Genomic DNA, 19741 nt, shown 5'->3' with positions numbered 1-19741 from the left:
AAGTCCCCTTCCAAAGTTCCTATTGTTACGTGTTACGGTTGAAAATGTGCGGAAGGTGGGGACTTAGGGTGGGCATAAGTGGGCACCGTCCCCCTTTATGGGCGTGGCGTGCCACGGTCGCACCGTTACAACGCTACCACGGTCCGCCGTGAGCTTACGCGCAAAGCTCGGAACAGAGCGCACGCTCTCATACGCTTTTTCAAATTTCGAATTTCACGCACTTACTCGCCATTTAGAGAAGCGACCTTTTTGTGTGTGACTCTTGAAGTGTTAAAGACATTTTGAATTTAGAAGGCGTTTTATTTTTTTTTGAAGTAAATTAAAAAGTGCGCGATTTTTATTAGTTGTAAATTATTTTTTCTTTTTTATTTTTTAGTTTAGGAATTTATTTTTATTTATTTTATCGGACTATTTGTGTGAAAAGTTAAAAACTGTTTCATGAAAATGGTTTTTCATTGAACACTGGCTGACAGTAAATTCTGATTAGAATTGGTAAGTAATTTTATTATTTTACTGCTTAATTATTTATTTTTATTAAATGTCTTATAAAATTTCCAATTTAGGTGCATATTTACTTAGTGTGGTTAAAATTATATTTTATTAATAAACACATTTTCATAATATGATTAGGTACTTTTTACAGCAATGATTTAGTATTGAAATATTTTCATTAAAAAAAACTATTCTTTTCTTATACAATTTTCAATAGAAAAGACATCAACGAGTATATTTTTTGCTTTCTAGTATTTAAATAATATCATAGGTATTTTAAATTATTTACTAAAATAAGGAATATCATTTCCTTAGTATGCGAATTGTGCGAAATATTAAAAAATGCAAGGCCAAAACAATTTCTTTCAGGCAACCAGTAGGAACTCGCTTTTTACATCTTATTTGTAGTACAATACATAGATATTAAAAATAATTAATTATAGCTAAAATAACTTAAAATAGTACTCAAATTTATATGATATAAACTCACGCTAGTAATTTATATCTGGGTGGGCAGAGTCACAAGTAGCCAGGAGACAACTTGCAGCCACTTTTGATACGACATCCTAAGATGGACGTGATGAATCGTTGATGGTAATAACTGGCCAGCCCATCCTGGCTCAAATTTTAATAGGCCATTATAGTGAGACTCAATTTCTTAGTCGATGCAAATTGTACTGTTCGTTTAAAAAAATATTTTCATTAAAATAAGTTAATGATAAAGAAAAAAATCATAGATCGCTAGCTCGGTGAGGTGTGGATATTTAGTTCATCTTGCGACGGATGTACCTCTGACTACCCCAATTGGGATATAGTCGTGAGCTTATAGTATATTATGTTATATCGTAGATCTTTAGCACCGACACAAATTTACTCAAGTTTAACTAATGCTTGTTAATATTATGTATATTTTCCTCATAAAAACATGTAATTAATAAGAATATTTTAGGATGTTCCGGGATGATAGGCAGCTTTGTTTTTTTTTTATTTTTTGTTTCCATTTCAAAAATGAAGTGGTAAAGGTACGACACAATTATTATTAATTGAAGTACCTGTATTGAAAATACACAATTATAAAATATCCCATGAAAATTTTGCTATTTACTCACATCGAAGTATTAATGTATAAGAAATCACTAGCAATATTGCTTTTCAGATGAATTGCTTGATGTGGCCTTTTTAGCCCCTCTGATAATTGGTGTCTTGAATACAAAATTGACACGTATCGACGTGTTTTTCAAATATATTTTTTTTCAAATTAAGAACATCGTGTGTTGTAGTTATAAATGTCCTACAATTTTATATATTTGCCAAGATTTGGTAAGTTTATAGTTCTCATTACTCATCGCAGTAGTACCTAAACGTATTCTATTATTCTGTATGTGAATACGTGTTAACCGTAATCGCAAAGCACTTGTAGAATTACGCTACCATAGAAATTAATCTAAAAACAAAACAATTATAGTTGAACTGTAGACGGTTATCTAACTGAATACAACAACCGAATAAGACAGTTCTAACAACTATGTGCTTATTTGGGTTCCGTAAGCAAAGCTCTGAACCGCACACTTCTGTGAAACGTGTGAATTGTGTGTTATGCTGTGAATATTGAAGATTGTAACCTTATATCTGTTCAGTGGTGTGAATACAGTACCGAATCAAACTCAAAAACATCTTTATTCAGTGGGTAACATAGTTACACTTCGAATAATAAGTATATTTTATTGTCGTGCGTCTCATCCGTCTAAATCGCTCTGCTCTCAGAGTGAATTCTTAAGGACAATATTGTTTGCAATTTTTTATAATGTTTAGTTGAATTAAGATCGTATTTATAAGCTATTATAAGTTATACATTATATAAGATACACTGTCGGATTAGGTATAACCTTTAATGATAGTTGTAAGATTGAATAAATAAATCTGCTGCAGCTTCTCAACTTGTATACCCAAGCAAAAGTATCTGCAAGACAATCCTTGGAAAGTACGAAACCTGTCGTATACACCGGGTTTTAGTTGTATCAAATATACAGAAAGTTAGCCTGTTCAAACATCGCGTTTAATGTACTGTTTTAAGAAAGGTTTTACTAGATTTACTCAAATGTTGTAAGTAGCAAATTATGAAATAACTCTTGTCAAACAAAACCAACAAAAATACGTAAAATATTAAAGTGATGATCGACCTAATCTTTATCCTGTGCAGTTAGTTAAAAAGCTTAATTGAAGAGTATATTATACCGGTAACTTATTTGGATGATAATAGAGTAACGGTACGGAACCCTCGGAAATAACAAACAGTTCTAGCTTAACTATATTTTTTCCATCTCACGGTTGGTTTCGGTCACGGTGTACTCGCTGTGGGAACCTCGTTCCGCCCTCGCCTATTGTCTATCACCGCTATGTAACAATACATAGAGTCCAATTTGGCTGCATTATGTTATGTATTACACGCCTTTTATTTGTTTTCGGCTTTGGTTCGGTTTAAGAGATGTAGCGAGCGTGGGGAGAGAGTCTAAAGCAATAATAGTCTTTTGGTACTTATCCACATCCCGTGAAAACATATTATTTACCGACTTGGAAAAATAAACTTTTGTTGCATTTTTATTGCCAATGAAAACATTTTATTTCGTCCAAATTATTAAAATGCATAATTTTGGTAGCTTAAATAATTACTTCACTTAAGTAAATGTCAGACCAGACAGAGGGGTTCCTTTACCAATTTTTTTCAGTTTATTACCAGACAATCGGACTTTCAATTTGAAGGCCAATTTGTAGCAACACTTTACTTACTTAGTTCTGTACTTAAGTACATAACATAAGCTCAAAACAGTATTCCCAATAGGGATAGTCAGAGATACTTCCATCGCAAGATGAACTATTCTTCACCCATTCGAAAAAAAATGGTAAGAATTTCGCATGGACAGGAGGAGGACCCGGTGGTGTAATTTTTTCGATTTAAATTTTCTCTTTGTAGCATCCATTGTAAACGTTGTAGCAACATACCTACCTAAAGTATTATGGCTTCTTTAAGCCGTTACTTTAGACCTCTTTAAATCGGAAAGCTCATAACTTATATACTTTAATTGGTACAGACTCTTTTGATCTCGCCGCTTTATTCGACTCCATCTGCACATACGATTTGTTTATGTGTGATGTGTTTGTGTGTGTGTGTGTATTACAGTTCTCACGAAAGAAATAACACAAAACAATTGAAATGGCAACACTGAGAGTTCTCTAGTTTTATTTTTTATTGGCTGGGAGTTAAGCATTCCAATTTCAAAATGAAATGCTGTTTTTGAATACCGAACGAACTTTTTGGGTGGAGCCAAAAGTAGTTTAAAGATATGTGAAAAAAAAATGAAAAATGTTTTTATTACCAGAAAACAATACAAATGAGGCACATAAAATAGGATGAGTACTTATATTAAAATGTGTGTTCATAGTTTGATTTAAAAGTTTTGAACACATGTTTAATATTGAGGTTAACTTTGTAGCCTAACCGACCAGCAAATGGTGCAATTTGCAAAAATAATAGCTATTATAACTTGGATCACCTTCGTGTGTTAATTACTTAATAATAAACATGTAATTATTGTAATATTTACGCTTTAATATTACACTGCATGGCCTCTGAATAATTATCCGTTTCAAGTTTGAATACAATTACCATAATACGCTTATAAATCTTTTTTAAAACCGTCATCTTCACTTCATGGCTAAGCGTTTTTGCTAAGAAAACCCATTTATTCTTGTATAAAAACTAATTATTATAAAAATATAATAAGCACGTAGCAAATGGGAAATCGTACGCCGAAGTACTGACATACATAAAGGCTGTTATTTCTACTGAGCGGAACTACAAATCTTAAGAAAAATCTTTCAGCCATTTTTCGATTTTGCGTTTTAGCTATAATGAGGGGCACGTGTTCCGAATGGAACCCTCCCGTCTACCACGTCGCGTTTTACTTGGCGCAATAGCACACGGTAAGAGAGATGTCGGAAGACCGGTGCTTCGATTTAAAGATTGCGTCAAAAGAGACATGAGCTCATTTGGAATTTACCACGAGGCATGGGAGGAGCTCGCCGATGATCGAGACCTGTGGAAGAAGCGTGTGCTCAATGGACGCGACACTCATGATCACACCTGGTTTGACACACTGGCGAGCAGGAGAATGAAACGCCATCAAACCGAAAACAATCCACCAGTTGGAGACTTCTCCTGCAGAGTGTGCGGTAGAGTTTGCCGCTCTAGGATTGGCTTGCACAGCCATGAAAGAAAGTGCATTTCTTCGAGGCAATGACGTCATAAATCGTCTGAAACAGACGTACAAGGCCAATGATGATGATCAGTCAAATCACTAATAATTATTAATATGTAATAGCCATGAGTAAAAACTAACGTATAATATCATCCTTGCCGTGTTCGGCAACGGCGAATGTTACTGCATTACGTAGTTGAGCTTCGATGGTGAACTCTAACATGACTAAGATATCCTATTTTAGCGGTAAATGTCCGCGAGCAATACGCACACGTAAGGGAACCTTCTTTATAAATATATAATATGTTAGCAGGCGGTTTATTCTTTAGTCCATCACGTTTCTCATCCAGTTCGCGCCTTCTTTCATTTTCAAATGTGTAGACATTAGTCTCCACACTATACATCGCCATTCCGGGCGGTTACTCGCAAGAGGCTCCCAGCGAGAAGGCTCAATATTGCATTTTTTCATGTCTTTTTTGAACATCCTTGCATTTAAAAACTAATATATCGACTTTTAAATATGTCCAGGATTAGAAGAATCATGAATTAAACAAAAACAAATTTCGATTTTATACCACGCGTATTCGAGTTTTCCATGCGTCTTTTCAGCGTTCGGTGTTTGATTGACGTGTAATGGCTCCTTGATGAGTGTTGATGAGTATCGATGACTTATGATGGATTGATGCAGCTTTAACACCTAATTTTCGAGAGCCAGCCCTATAATTCCGACTCATTACCGTCCTACGCTCTCCTGTTCCTCAAATTTTCAACCTCATCCTCTCACTCTTACGAGTCTACTCGACAGAAGGAGATGGAAGATTAATAATTGTCTCAGGTGAGAATTTGGCGAACTCATGACATGTTATTAGCAAGTGTAGTTGGATTTTAAAGCTTAATTTAGTCGTATTTTAGGTGGTATTAGTGTGTTGTATTTTTCGTTTTTTCGCTGTAAGCGACGGGCGCCGGTACGTCTAAGGAAGATGAGGTGGCTGGTGTACTTAGCAGGAATTATCAGTAATTGTTAAAGTGCAAAGTGAGGGTGTCAGGGTTTATTAGTCAGGAGTACCCTTAGGGGACACAGTGAGGTAACTGATCATGCTGTGGGCTGATAGAAATTTTAGTGATGCTACTAGTCTTCCCTCTTGCCTTCCGCCCCGCAGTACACTGACGCGAGTGGGATGGCGCCCAGAATAGTCTGAACTACTGCCCTAAAAAACTATTTTTCCCTAAAAAGTGGCATGGAGAATGCTACACCGATGAGAGCGTGTTCGTTTAGTCTTCTAGACCACTCACGGACAAAAAATATTAACAGTGACTGTGTAGTTTTCTAGCAATTTAAAAGCAACATAACATAAGCTCACGACTATATCCCAATTGGGGTATTCAGAGCTACATTCCTTGCAAGATGGACTAAGAACCGACATCGCACCGAGCTTTCTGATAGACTAACGTGATAACGGGAAAAGACGGTGCAGTATACCTCAGAACATGGCCCTAGACGTTCTTTAAAAAACCATAAAATAATGTTATACAATTTCGTAATTTGGTTGCCGAATATCAGTTCCCAAATAGGTAATGCCATGCATTTACTTCTAAATAAAGACTAATCTTATAATAACCTTTTTTATTCTTTAATTTAAAGACATTTAACAAAATGTCAAAACGGCCATCATAGCGTAACGCTAGTTTTTAGTTAATTCTATATCCCAAAGGTTGCCATCTCATCAATAAGGACGCTTATGTTCTTGTATGTCCAATAAAGACTTTCTATGAACAGTAAGATACAAATTAGCTCACGACTATATCTCGATGTGGTAGTAAAAGAACTAATTGAACTAAATACACTTCACCGAGCTTTCTGTTAGACCAATGTGATAGGTGGTGAACCGTATCGCCGTCTGTAATGGTCCAGCCAACTGTGATAGTGAAAACTGCACTTATGATTAAATTAATAACTCATTGGTGCATGTCCGGTACCGGGATTGGAATTTGAAAACAAAACTAACGTAATATTTCATTATCCTACCCACGGACACAAGTTTCGTATTAATATATGTATGAAAAGAAATATGACCGTATTTCATAAACATAAATATTTCCCGAGCAAGTGTTAGTTTAAGTTTTTTTGTGAACTTCAATGTTACTGGACGTTAGGAAAAACCTCATTTAGGAAACGTTTAATCTAACACAAGACATGCATGGCTTTCCATTGCACACCGCCAAAAATAAAAAATGAGTACTATCGCATACAAAAGTACAATTATTTTATATTTACAGCACACGATGGACCTTCAATACAGTGAATTTAGTCTCAAACAAATGAACAAACCAAAACACTAATTGCGATTTATTTTAGGACGTAATAGATATACGTAAATGTGAGTAAGCGAAAACAATTCGTCGCTAATGTCGCTAACTGACGTAAGTATACTGACGTAAGTATATGATTTTTTTGTCGAAACTGATTTACACCTTTTGCAATAAGACACAAATCACTTTAGCAAAAAGATCACTTTAGAGAAAAGTCAGCCACGAATTTAAATAAAGTTTTTATATGTCATCTCTTGATCATTTACTGATTGTATAGGCCGTTTAGTTTACTTATAAACCGTTCTGTAAACTGCTGTCCTTTCGAAATTAATAATAACTTTGACCGATGATTGGATGACTACCTGTCATCATACGCTTCATTATGTATGTATCTCGGACGTGGTAGATACGTTTGTAAACTATGCATTTTGTAACAGGCGAGGTTCGAATTCGGACCGCAGTAGCGAAAACCGAAGGGTAACCTATAACAAAGCTACCGCACCTCAAATTTCCGTAAACAAAAGTACCTATTCAGGGTATTCTGTAAATTATTTTTAAATTAATCTCATCATTAGCCGGTGCGTTCGAAATTCGAAAAAATCAGTTTCGCTGCCGGCGAACGGTAATTGGCCAGTAAGGAACGTCTTGTTTAAATAATTGCTAACGACACCACCGCCAGAGGGCAGTGATCAGTGTTCCTGGTTTGTGAGGTTTGGCGGTCGTGTAGTATTACATTGTTTATGGAATTTCTTTAATGGTCCTTCGCTATTTATTTTTAAATAATGAACTGTGATATTGACGTGATGGTGTTTGTGTAATTTTAGTTTCTGTTTTCAGGATTATTTTATTGGTCACACTTAAATAAGAGTGTATTTTAATCAAAAGAGAATAAATGCCTATTTGGATGTACCTGAAAACAACATACAATATATACCCTAGATAAAGTTACTTAAATAAAAAAAAAAAAAATTGGTTCTTCTAGAAGATCGCGAGGAGTGGAAATCTGTTATTCGAGCCCTACATCCCAACGGGGATGGGATTAGAAAAAGAGAAAAGAAACTTATACTTGACAGCGACAATGGTGGCTAATTTCCTTGTGACATTTATCTTCAATGTTAAAATAAAAAAGCTGTTGACACTCTATAGTTTTAACTTCCTGACACTTCTGCCGACGCCAGTACAAACATATTAATTATGAAAGTGGAGCACAACTTTACCACCCCAATCCATTTGAGGCGCAAACGTGTACATTATGCGCGACTCATTAAAAAATTTGAGCTTTAAAAACCGAATCCGTGGATTCGCATGTCGCACGACACCATGCAAATGTCCAAGTTCAGGTGAACCGGACATTTTTCGCGGTGTCAGTCCAGGGAGGGACCTAGGGACCACTCAGGACGCATTAAATGCGCACTATTCAACCGTGCGTACACATACGAGAACATCATATCCCTAGCATTATCCCGTTTTTCACAGGGTCCGCTTACTAACCTGAAGATTTGTCAGGCCCAGTTAATTTACAGACGCGGCTGCCCGTCTGACCTTCCAACCCGCGAAGGGAAAGCTAGCCTAATATAGGTTTGGTTACATACCTTCGAAAATGTATCTCTCGGGAATGTGAGTTTCCTCACGATGTTTTCCTTCACCGCTGAGCAAGTGATAATCATTTATGATCCAAACATGAATTTGAAAACAAATTCGACAATCATTGGTTTAGGTCTGTGTTGGATTCGAACCTGCGACCTCAAAGTGAGAGGCAAGCGTTCTACCAACTGAGCGACCACGGGTTCGTACACATACGAGAACATAATACGTAAACCTTCAAAAGTACGAGCGCTTAGATTAGGTGCTAGTTGGTCGTAGGCCAGTAGGTAGGTAGGTATTCGTGTGTTTACGTGAGATGCAAATTCGCGCGAAAGTACGACCGGCCCTAGGTCACAAACGGAGCAACCACACCGATGTACTGAAAAGCTTTATAATATGATTATTGCCTCAGTAAAACATTTCGTTTTGTGCATTTCTCTCTAAATTCATAACAAATCTGTCGTGTGGTGCTAGCAATGTCTATGATACAGCTATTAAGATTCTTTAAAAGCAACTTCACAGCTAACCTCGTGGGCAGTCTTAAATAATTAGAAAACAATATGCAGCAACTTTTGATGTGAAGTCTTAACATGGATATGATGCGCCGGTTGGCGACATATCCATGATCAGCTATCGTCCATTTAATGTGCACTGTGTTAGAAATTACGCAAACCTTCTGATAGTTTTTACGATATACTTAGGGGTATATATGAAGCTGAGCGCATTTTGTTTATGTTCGCAATAAGCAACAAAAATAGTTACTTACTAAAGGTTGTCCAGCGTTGTTAATGCTGCCAGTGTCATGGGCACTTTTGCACTTTTTTTTTTAACGTGTCTTATTAAAAAAAACACTTTTGCACCGAAAGCGAATAGGGGCGGGCTTTTTAGGTATATTTTTGTTTTATTTGTAAGTGTAATTATTTTTAAAGTAAATATTTTGTTTTTGTTACAATTAGACTTCGTTTGAACAGCTACTGTTCTTATATGCTCAATAAGGATCGTAATTATACCGTTTAACACATCGCTAATATGAAAATAATAAATACACAAAAATAATTGTAATCTTAATGCGTTATAGTAAGACTTGATTTCTTTGCTCATTCCCACTTTAGGTGGGGTCTTAGTAAGACTTAGTAAGGTATATTAAATTCCCTAATAAAATTATCATAGAATTATTATTCAATCGCCCCCCTCTTATGGTGCGCCTAGCTCCCTCCCTGGTGGTTATATTTCGCGATGTCACAAGAAGTTCGGTGCCGTGTTTTTATCAAGTTTTTGTTGATTTAGCGGAATGTATTCGTTATACTTACCCTTAATTAACATTCGCCTAACAAACGTCACAGGCTAACAATGACTCGCATTGTTACATTTTAATTAAAACATGTACCTTAAGTTTTATATAGGTACTTATATAAATTTCCTGTGTGCTGAAAGGTGAAATGACTAGACAGGTTGGGTGCCAATCTAGAGGTCCCAAGTCCTATTCCTGATGGGGTCACTAAATTGACTACCTAATTGATTGCCTAGAGAGAAAGGGGTAGACCTAGGAGAACATTTATGAAACAAATAAAAGAAAAAGTGCAGGTCGTGTCGTGGAGGTGAAGGATTTGGCGGGAAGAAGAGAGGAATGGCGATTACTCCACCGACAAGAGCGCAGCTCTTAAATAAAGAGAGAGAGAATTGATTGCCTAAATGATAAAAATGCCTGGTATTAAATGGGTTGGGGTGGGTTATTTAATTACGTGTAATGATTATTGTCTATATTGATTTAAAATATGTGATTCTGTTGAAGTTTCTTGTATTTTTTTCCCCTCAGCCGTAATACCTTGCGAAATTACGTAGATTCATAAATATTGACTTTCGACAAGTTTATCTATGATAATTACAGTGTATAAATGATTCTGATTGTGACCAATTGATTATTTCATTTTTATTTAAATTTGTGAACTGGTGATGGGGTCTACGATCAAGCGGGTGTGCCTAGAAAATACCTAAACAACACTAACCTTTTATAGTAATAGGATGAAAGCAGTCGAGCGAGGTGTCAGACAATTAATATAAATAGCTTCTACCGGAATGCACACATGGCTTCTTAGGAACTTTCAGCCCATCGGGGAAATAATACTTATTCTTCTCTTCTTATCGTGAGGGTTGTGAGGTGGAATACCAACCTCATCAACCCTGCTGTCAGGGTTATCACTGAGCCGCAAAAGGCCCCTGACATGGCTCATGTAACGACTACATACTTACATCAGTAAGTAGTAACAGGGACCAACGGTTAACGTGCCTTCCGAAGCACGTATCATCTTACTTTCGGACAATCAGGTAACCAAACTAGGGATCACAAAGTGATTTTTGTGCTATGTCCCCAACCGGGATTCGAAACCGGGGCCTCCGGATAGTGAGCCTAACGCTCAACCACTGGACCACGGAGGCCGAAAATAAAAATAATACTTTTATTGAAACTATAGGAGACGCCAGCAGGGCTAACATTCGCAACGTGATAAATTTTGTCTAAATCAATAAGTTTGTTTTTCCGTAACATGATTCGATAAGTGATTAGTATTTTAACAAAACGACATGACTTATTTGGGTTCATATATTAGCACCAAGCGACAAAACGACATAATTATATCGTCAAAATCGATAAAAAGACCGTGACAAAATTTTATCACGTTCCGCATGTATGCCCTTTGAGTTGGACATGTCGCGGCTGGTTTGTATAATCCGCCTATTTACATTACGGCTAGCCGTTTTCTGAAACAGGGCCGTTTTGTATTGTGGTGGGTTACCATTTGAAGTTAGCCATTGCACATTACGATCTCATTCTCTTGTCAGGCCTCATCTATTTATCTCCCTAGTGTTACTCCGTTTTTCACAGGATCCGCTTACCTAACCTGAGGATCTGAAGGGACCGGCTTTCTTAAAAAAAAATCCTCATCTATTTGTTTGTTATCTAACAAGCATCACCTAAACTCTAATTACTGCCGCATCTTTGACTAGAAATACAATTTATTTCAACACCACCCCGACGTGGCGAAAGAGGTGAAAATTGTCGACCGCGTACCTAGGGTTGCCACTAACATGGTTTTTAGTCATTTTTTCCCGCTTTGGTTTTTCCAACGAAGTAATTAATTCTATTTATGTAAAAAAAAAATATATGTAAAAACTAACAATATACGTTAAAAACGCCTTTATTTTGTACAAACTTTAACAAAATAAACAAATATTTCAAATGCATACCTGTAAACAGAAGTAGGCAGAGCTGTACATGTGAACAAACAAAAAAAACAATGACTGAAAGAAAGTATAAGTTGACTTAACTCATAAATTTATAATGTTAATAAAATGACACATCATACGCAAGTAATGTTGTTCGGGGCGGGCAGAACTACAAGGAAGTACTTAGATCAATTGTGTTTGTAATAAAATACTATGCATGAACTTCAGATAAGTATAAGTTTGTATAACTTCAGACAAAATATAAAGATATTTGTAAGATATTTCATGCTATGTAGATTGTAGACTTATCAAAAAGTTCGTAGTTGTAATCCGTAATCCGTAGTTGTAAATGCCACCAAGCTCTGCTTTTAGTAATGTCAACCCTGTGCGCAGGAGTGCGACGCAGAGGGTCTCTGTGTGTGGCGTATATATGCTAATACGAGCGCGCGCGCTATCTTCATCGCCGCGCGAGACATGCGACGCGGGCGCACTCACACCGCACTGTCACTTGTATTAGAACTGCGCTCAAACTGTTACGAATATTATTGCGTCAATGAGAGATAGCTGGTACTTATAGCACAGATTTAACATATTGTAAGTATCAGCAGTGCTTTATATCTATAGATTCAGTTACTATCATAACTGTACATAAAGTTGTTGAGTTGATTGGTCCAATAAATTATATTTTTACTTTTTTTTTACTTGCTGAGGGAAAAAAATAGTAAATGCGTTCGCTGGTACAGTGAGTGGTTATGGTGTGTGTGTTAAAATATTGATTGATTGGGATTTACTCTGAACTGGCGTGCGTGTATGAAACGATGGATGAATGTGGAGGAAGCAAGAGAAAGAGTAAAGGGTAGGAAAGAGGCGTATGTTAACCATGTTCGAAAGTAGATTGCGGAAAGAAAGACCAAGCCAAGAATGCTCTACTTAAATCACTGAGTATGTATGAAGGATTTCATGAGAAGAAGCGAGATTGGAGTACCGGTATCGTAGTAAGTGGAATTATGTGGCATCGGACTACACCAATAGGAAATGCGCGAGATCTTATGTGTGTATATATGTGTGAAAAATTTTTGGTGCCTAAAAAATTAAACAAAAATGAACGTGTCGTCTTTAAAGGGCGAGTACCTCATTCTTATGACGTGTCACCATCAATTTAAGAGCCACGTTCTTGTCGTTGTAGCATTTTCCATTCTTGTCTATTCTTCTTATCATGTGGATTGTGAGGTGGATCCTGGTGTCAGGGTTATTATTCTTCTTAATTCTTGTCTATCAAACGCCAACTCTTTAATTTGTTTCATTTAAGCTCTTCTTGGGCTTTCTTTTTGGTTTTCTTTGGTTTGTTTTAGTTTCATGCACTGTACTGTCTTTATGTTTTGACTGGTTCTCGAGAGAGGTTTGATAAAAGTGGCTTATTCCCGATCCTCAAAGGTTATGTTTATTACGATCAACCTATTCTCGACTGATACATTATACTAATGAACGTAACAACACTGGCTGACGTACTTTGACAGATCTAATTCGTACCGCGCATTGGAGCTATTCTAGAATGTTATCTTTATTAAAATAATGATCGCTAATTGTACTGAACTGGTCGTTATTATTAATAATAAGTACCAATTTTAGTTGAGCCATTTCGCAACCGCTACTATAGGTACCAAGAGCTCAGTTTATACTGGATATAAACATTGGCGAACCAAGCCGAACATGAAAACCACTTCTCTTGTTACGCTTCAGTACAAACGGCTCGCAGATTTAGTTCTGCAATGTAACTAGTTTAAAGGTAATGAAGATATATTCACCCATTAACACGTTAAATGGTACTTGCATAACTGATAGCAGTATTTTACACTCACTTGCCTTAATCTGTAGCGCGATCGTTGGAAGATTTGGTTCGGTTAACTGAATGATTGTGAATATAGCGGTGTCAATACTGGATAGAATAACTTACTTAAGTAACTTATTTTAGTAACCTAATGACTGTATGTATGTATTTGCGTATAAACATTATAAGTATTTTGTTTTTTTTTGTCCTAGTTTTATATTTTATATAATATATATAGCTTTAGTATATACCTATATTTTGTTTAGGTAGTTACATTAAATTTATACGCGTATGTAGGTATGTCTATCTATAGCATTATACACTGCATGTCTCCTTGACACGTAGGTCAGCTGGAAGAAATCTCTTTTTTAGAGATAAGCTTAACAAACAGTACAGGGGGGTTAAAAAGGCCACATTAAAAGCAATTCATCTAAAAAAGCAATATTGCTGTTTGACATTTGTGTGCATTGCGCACTTACTTTTATATACGCAAATGTCAAATTGCAATATTGCTTTCTTAGATGAATTGATTCGACGTGGCCATTTTAACCCCCCAGCTGTACTGTTTGTTTTCTTTGTAATTATGCTTCTTTTGTCAGTTTTATCGTGTAGAAATAAATAAACATAAATATTGTATACTGGATATATTTTCCTTATCCATCCCACACCTACCATCTAGCCTGATGCCAGTTGATATTTCAGTCACACACTAATAGTACGCAAGTTGAGTAAACTGCGCAAAAAGAAGACATATGGTATGATAATGCGCGATAATTTATTCAATTAAACGGTGGGGCGTAGCACCGGCGCCGGCGCCGCCCCACGCCCCATCTTTGTTGCTTTATCTTTATCTACCAGCGATGAACGATCATTGTCATCTTCCATATTTGGTCGGTTTAATTCAAGCATATAAAGTCATAAAGTTTCAGAATTGTATTTATGTATGTAGTGCCTGTCTTTTTTCAAGATATGTTTTTTTCCAAACTGGAATTAAGAAATATAGAAAGAAAGAAACATTTATTATTTACGGACACCACAGACACAGAGAGGTAAATTACATTTAACACAGGACAAAAACCGCACGAAAAATAATAAAAAAGAACACTAAATTAAAAATAATTAGAAATTAGGCACAATATTATGGAATAGATATGGGCCAAAAGAAAACAACTATTTAGTATTAAGGACGAATATGTTCGTATAATCCTACTAAATTAATATTCACAAGGAAACCACAACGTCTGACTCCTAGCACAGTCAACAAGAGTGAAGGTAGATGGCGTCTCGATCGTACATTATTACTCGATTTCATTAGAATTGAGAACATACAATGATTAAATCGATTTTTGTACTTTTATTTAAATAAATCCAACAATTGTTTCGTCCATTCGGAGCTTAGACTATCCATCTGATTCTATAAACTTCAAAACAACTACGAGTGGAACAGTCAGGGATTCTTATTATCAGTTTACCTTTATCTAAAAGAATCATCGTTACTCGTATAATTAATTGTGAGTCAATTCTAAACTTATTAAGCGCATACTACACATAATAACACAGATACACTAATGTAAGTACATAAATCACTAATCACCATAGCAACAAAACATGGACTCACGAATTTATGCCAATTGGGGTGCTCGGAGGTACATCTATCACAAGATGAACTAAGCCCATACCTCACCGAGCTTTATCACTAATCAACCGCTCATTAACTAATAAGTAACCAAACGTCATACAAACATTACTTACCTAGAAAAACAGTAACCCATTAACGAATAACTAGAAAACCAACAGCAAAAACCGCAAACAAAATCAACAAAAAGTGCACAAAACATAAAGGACGGAGCATAAAATAAAGGCCCCACTATCGTGATAAGGCTGGCCGCACACCGCACCGCGCCAAAAGACAAGTAGCTTAATTATAAAAGGCTGGGAGGTCTGCCAGCGTATGCTAATCAATTCACTAGTTTGTTTTTTACCACCGATCGCCACCGGAATAAGGCGAACCTTTTTGTTGGGGTCCCGCGGGAGAGGAGGAAAACACGTCAGGTTGAAGTTTTTTTTAAAATTGGGTAGTTTCTTAGGTCACAGATAAATTATGAAATTCTGATTATTAAATAGGCTAACCTAAAAGTGACAAAAACGATTTCTTTTTTCTTTTTAACTTAAGTATTTATGAATTTGAATCAAGAAACACGCAATTATAAGTGTGACATTTTGTCACGTTTTTCTATGACGTTTAAGTTGCTTTTTCATTCAAATTCCATAGCAATTTCGTGTTTTGACGTTTAGTAAAAAGTAACTGATTTGACTAGTTGGAAATTGTTTAAGTGCCATTTATTTGTCAATCACTCGCAGTAGTAGAAAGGGCTTTTTATTTGCTTTGACATAATAATTCTACCAGGTAAAATCAAGACAAATATCAACAAGTAAAACTAGATAGTTCAAATAACAACATTCAAAATGTCCGAAATTGAAAATAAAAACTGAGTAGAATAATCAACGAATTATAGCAATTGCAATAACATACTATATTAGACTAATTAAATCATTTACCTTTATTAAAGCACATGTATTAAGGTACTTACCTACCTGATAATACAATATAATATTTTATTCCTCATTACTTTTCTAACTCATTGTTTAAAATTTCGATCGCCCGGAAAAAAGAACACATCTTTCGCTCCGAGTAATGTGCTTCTAAATTAATCCTACGGAACCCTCCAGCGCCTCAGTCGATGCTGGTGGGATTTATTTTAAAAATAGCGTATAATTTACCGGTGGACAGGTTAAGATATCTTAGTGTGGTCTTTAGCTCGCCACAGTCGCCACTCACCGTGTTCGAGCGCGCACAGGGTGTCTAATTAAGTCACTTATTTAAACAGATTGAATGGTACACTTGGGAGCGTAAGTTTATATGGAAGAGTAATGGTTTACCGTGAAGTTTGTGATGTAAACTGTAGTGGTGGAGTGTATATTTTTATATGGAGAGTAGGACTTTACTGTTAACTCTATTATTTACTACTATTATTGACACACAGCAATAAACCAGAAAGAAGTTTTAATCAGAAAAAACATCCAGAGTTACAAGCACATTTCAGATGTAAACTTGTAAAACATTCGACACTTGTAATTTCAAAATTGCCAACAAGTTGATTTCTTGCTATCGGTGGGTGAATCTCAGACCGGAATTCAATATTATTCTCATCAATGAAAAAGCTTCTTAGAACCTTTTTGCAAGTATCCTAACTGTTATAAAATGTTCTAACAGTATATTTGCAAATAGATAAAAGCTTTTTAAGTGGATTAACTTGACTGGACAGTCGATGGAGAAAGAAGTACTCTCGAACGGATTAATTTAAAACTCTATAGCTGATTAATTATCTACTAATATGTCCAGTCCTACCAACCTGTAATGTAACATCATGCAACCCTCACTCGATAAATGGAAACCAGTCTCCTTGTCGATCTTTTTCTTGCTATTGTCCATTTATGTCAAGGCACAAAAGTAGCCCCCCATACAGGTATCATGCCCAGAAGAGATAACCGTAGGATATTGCCAGGTTGGCGTTTTGTTTGCAGTTAATTAGGCGTGATCGTATCAGCTGTTTGTCAGCCATTACCGCAGCCAGCTCGCTGTTTGGCCATTAGCTGAATATTTACCTTCTAAGCTGTTAGTTATTTATATGGTGACAGCTAGGGAGCGAAACAAATCAATAAACGTAATTGTGACCTTACAATTAGTGCAATTTTCATCAATATCGACCGTCACTAATTTAAGAGCCAGGTTCTTGTCGGTGTAGCATTCTCCATTCTTGTCTATCAAAGGCCAATTCCTTACTTCCTTATAAGACACGACGTACATTTTCTCTTTGATCTGTTCCATGTAAGTTCTTTGTCATTCCTTGTAGCTTTACTAGCTTTTTTTGTAGCTTTTTAAGGTACCGAACCAAAATGGTAAAAATAAACCCTTATGTTGAGAGTAATCCCGTACGGTTAAAAAGTGTTTATTTTGACGTGACTTACTGTAGATTTGATGTATATGGCCTTAACTACTTACACACCGCCTATCACGTTAGTCTAAATAAGTTCTAAGTTCGTCATACATTGGCTGTATATCTGACTACCCTAACTGGGAATATAGAATATTTGACCTTACAACTGTATATTTGGTCAATGGGATTGCTGACAAGGAACTGATTTTCATCACTAATTTAATAGCCACGCTCTTGTCGGTGTAGCATTCTCCATTCTTGTCTATCAAAGACCAATTCCTTCACTTCATTATGAGACACTGAACTGATTTTGTTTGTTGTTTATTCGTCTTTAAAGCATATAATACAATTATCATTTCGTCATATTCATTGTCGAAAAAACGTATATCATGGTGACTTAAATCCCATAAATTTTAACACTGTCACTGTCGATTGTCATAATCGTTTGCAACTTGGCTAAGGTTCTAGAGTGGTGGCGAGTGCTAACTCTTTTAACCCGATAGCGATATATGCGTGATTTATATACCTATATATAAAACTCATGCAGCATATTTCTTAAGGCTAATGTCTCTGCCTATTCTGTAACAGTATTTCTGTACTCATTATTTTACATATTTTATTTATGTACTTTTCATATCTGTACTTATTTTCTACGTAAATTATAAGGGTAATGAACATAAGCGGAACTTCAGAAGGAGACTACTCCAGTAATTATATTATTAATCATACTTTTTACGAGCTCTATTAATTATAAGTCACTTTATTTTCATGCAATATATTACGCGTTTGCTTATTAGAATTTCAATTAAATAGCTTATCATGGCTTTACCTAGATAAGTATTTTTCATTAATAAATAATAAATAAGAATTTCACGCGCGATTAGCGCAAGTTGTGGAAAGAATTAGAATTAGATATCAACCCCTCCCGTGCCATGTTATTTTTCGATAAACACATTGTCATTTATGTACATAGACACACTAGTGCCTATGTACATAGGCAAGAAAAAATGTGCCCCACATATGGGACATGCACGTATGAGTTTCAAATGCATTGCCTCATATGTGGTTCATACACAGTGAACGTGTTAAATACTGCTGCATCAATTGTCACTAAAGACAAATATCCATTCCATCAACATCGTTAGACTACATATTAAAAGACACCTTGTGTTCCTCTTATTAATACCACTTTTACTATCTTATTAATCATCATCATCATCTTCCTTGCGTTATCCCGTTTTCACAGGGTCCGCTTATCTAACCTGAAGATTTGACAGGTCCGGTTTTTTACAGAAGCGACGGTCTATCTGACTTTCCGATCCACGAAGGGAAAACCAACCCAATACAGGTTAGGTCAAATACCTGCGAACCGCGTTTCTCGGAAATGTGGGCTTCCTCACGATGGTTTCCTTCACCGATGTCAATGGGTCTGTGTGATTTGGTGTATAAACTATTAATCATTATAAAGTTTACGTCCATTATATCTGCTACACGCAATTTTGGATTAATTCTGTCGTCTCGAACTGGCGACAAGGTTATGACCACACATTTCCCACTTTTCTTTTTATTATAACTCACGTGTTCTAAATAGCGCAAATAAAACGCACGACCCTCGCGCATACTGCACTGGCTTTTACCGTTATCTCTACTTTTCTAGATTACAATTTAAGCATCCTATCCACACTCACCGGAGCACTTTAACACAGTCTTTGTAACACTAATAACCATAAAAAGTTCACCCTTAAACGCGAGTTTCCTACAGTCATCGTAAAACTGATATTTCACTGTTAAATATGCACAAATTATTAATAACACGCACCTCGGTACCACGCGATAATGCGAATACGGATTTACCTAAAGATTTAAAAGATATACGAGGAGTTTCGTGAGTCTTACGGTCTACGAGTACGGTTTGGCGTGTCCAGTAGCTTGGTTGAATAGCATTTTGTCGTCTATTATGCTAATAGTTTTGGTAATATTTTTTGATACGCTCGCACTAGGTTTAAGCATGAAAAATGGTCGTTAAATCAGAAATTAATCGTACTGTTTTA

The 19741-nt window shown here is 36.1% G+C and overlaps 1 protein-coding gene across 1 annotated transcript in view; it reads left to right on the top strand.

The window, feature by feature from the left end:
• Positions 1 to 370: 370 nt before the first annotated feature.
• Positions 371 to 19741, top strand: part of LOC126377382 (paired box pox-neuro protein) — a 79906-nt gene continuing 60535 nt past the window's right edge. The window contains exon 1 of the mRNA XM_050025110.1: positions 371 to 492. The gene's annotated coding sequence lies outside the window, so the exon portion shown is untranslated. The remainder of the gene's footprint in view (positions 493 to 19741) is intronic.

Source organism: Pectinophora gossypiella, chromosome 23 (assembly GCF_024362695.1).
Source record: "Pectinophora gossypiella chromosome 23, ilPecGoss1.1, whole genome shotgun sequence".
Taxonomy (NCBI): Eukaryota; Metazoa; Arthropoda; class Insecta; order Lepidoptera; family Gelechiidae; genus Pectinophora; species Pectinophora gossypiella.
This window is presented reverse-complemented; position numbering and strand designations above follow the sequence as displayed.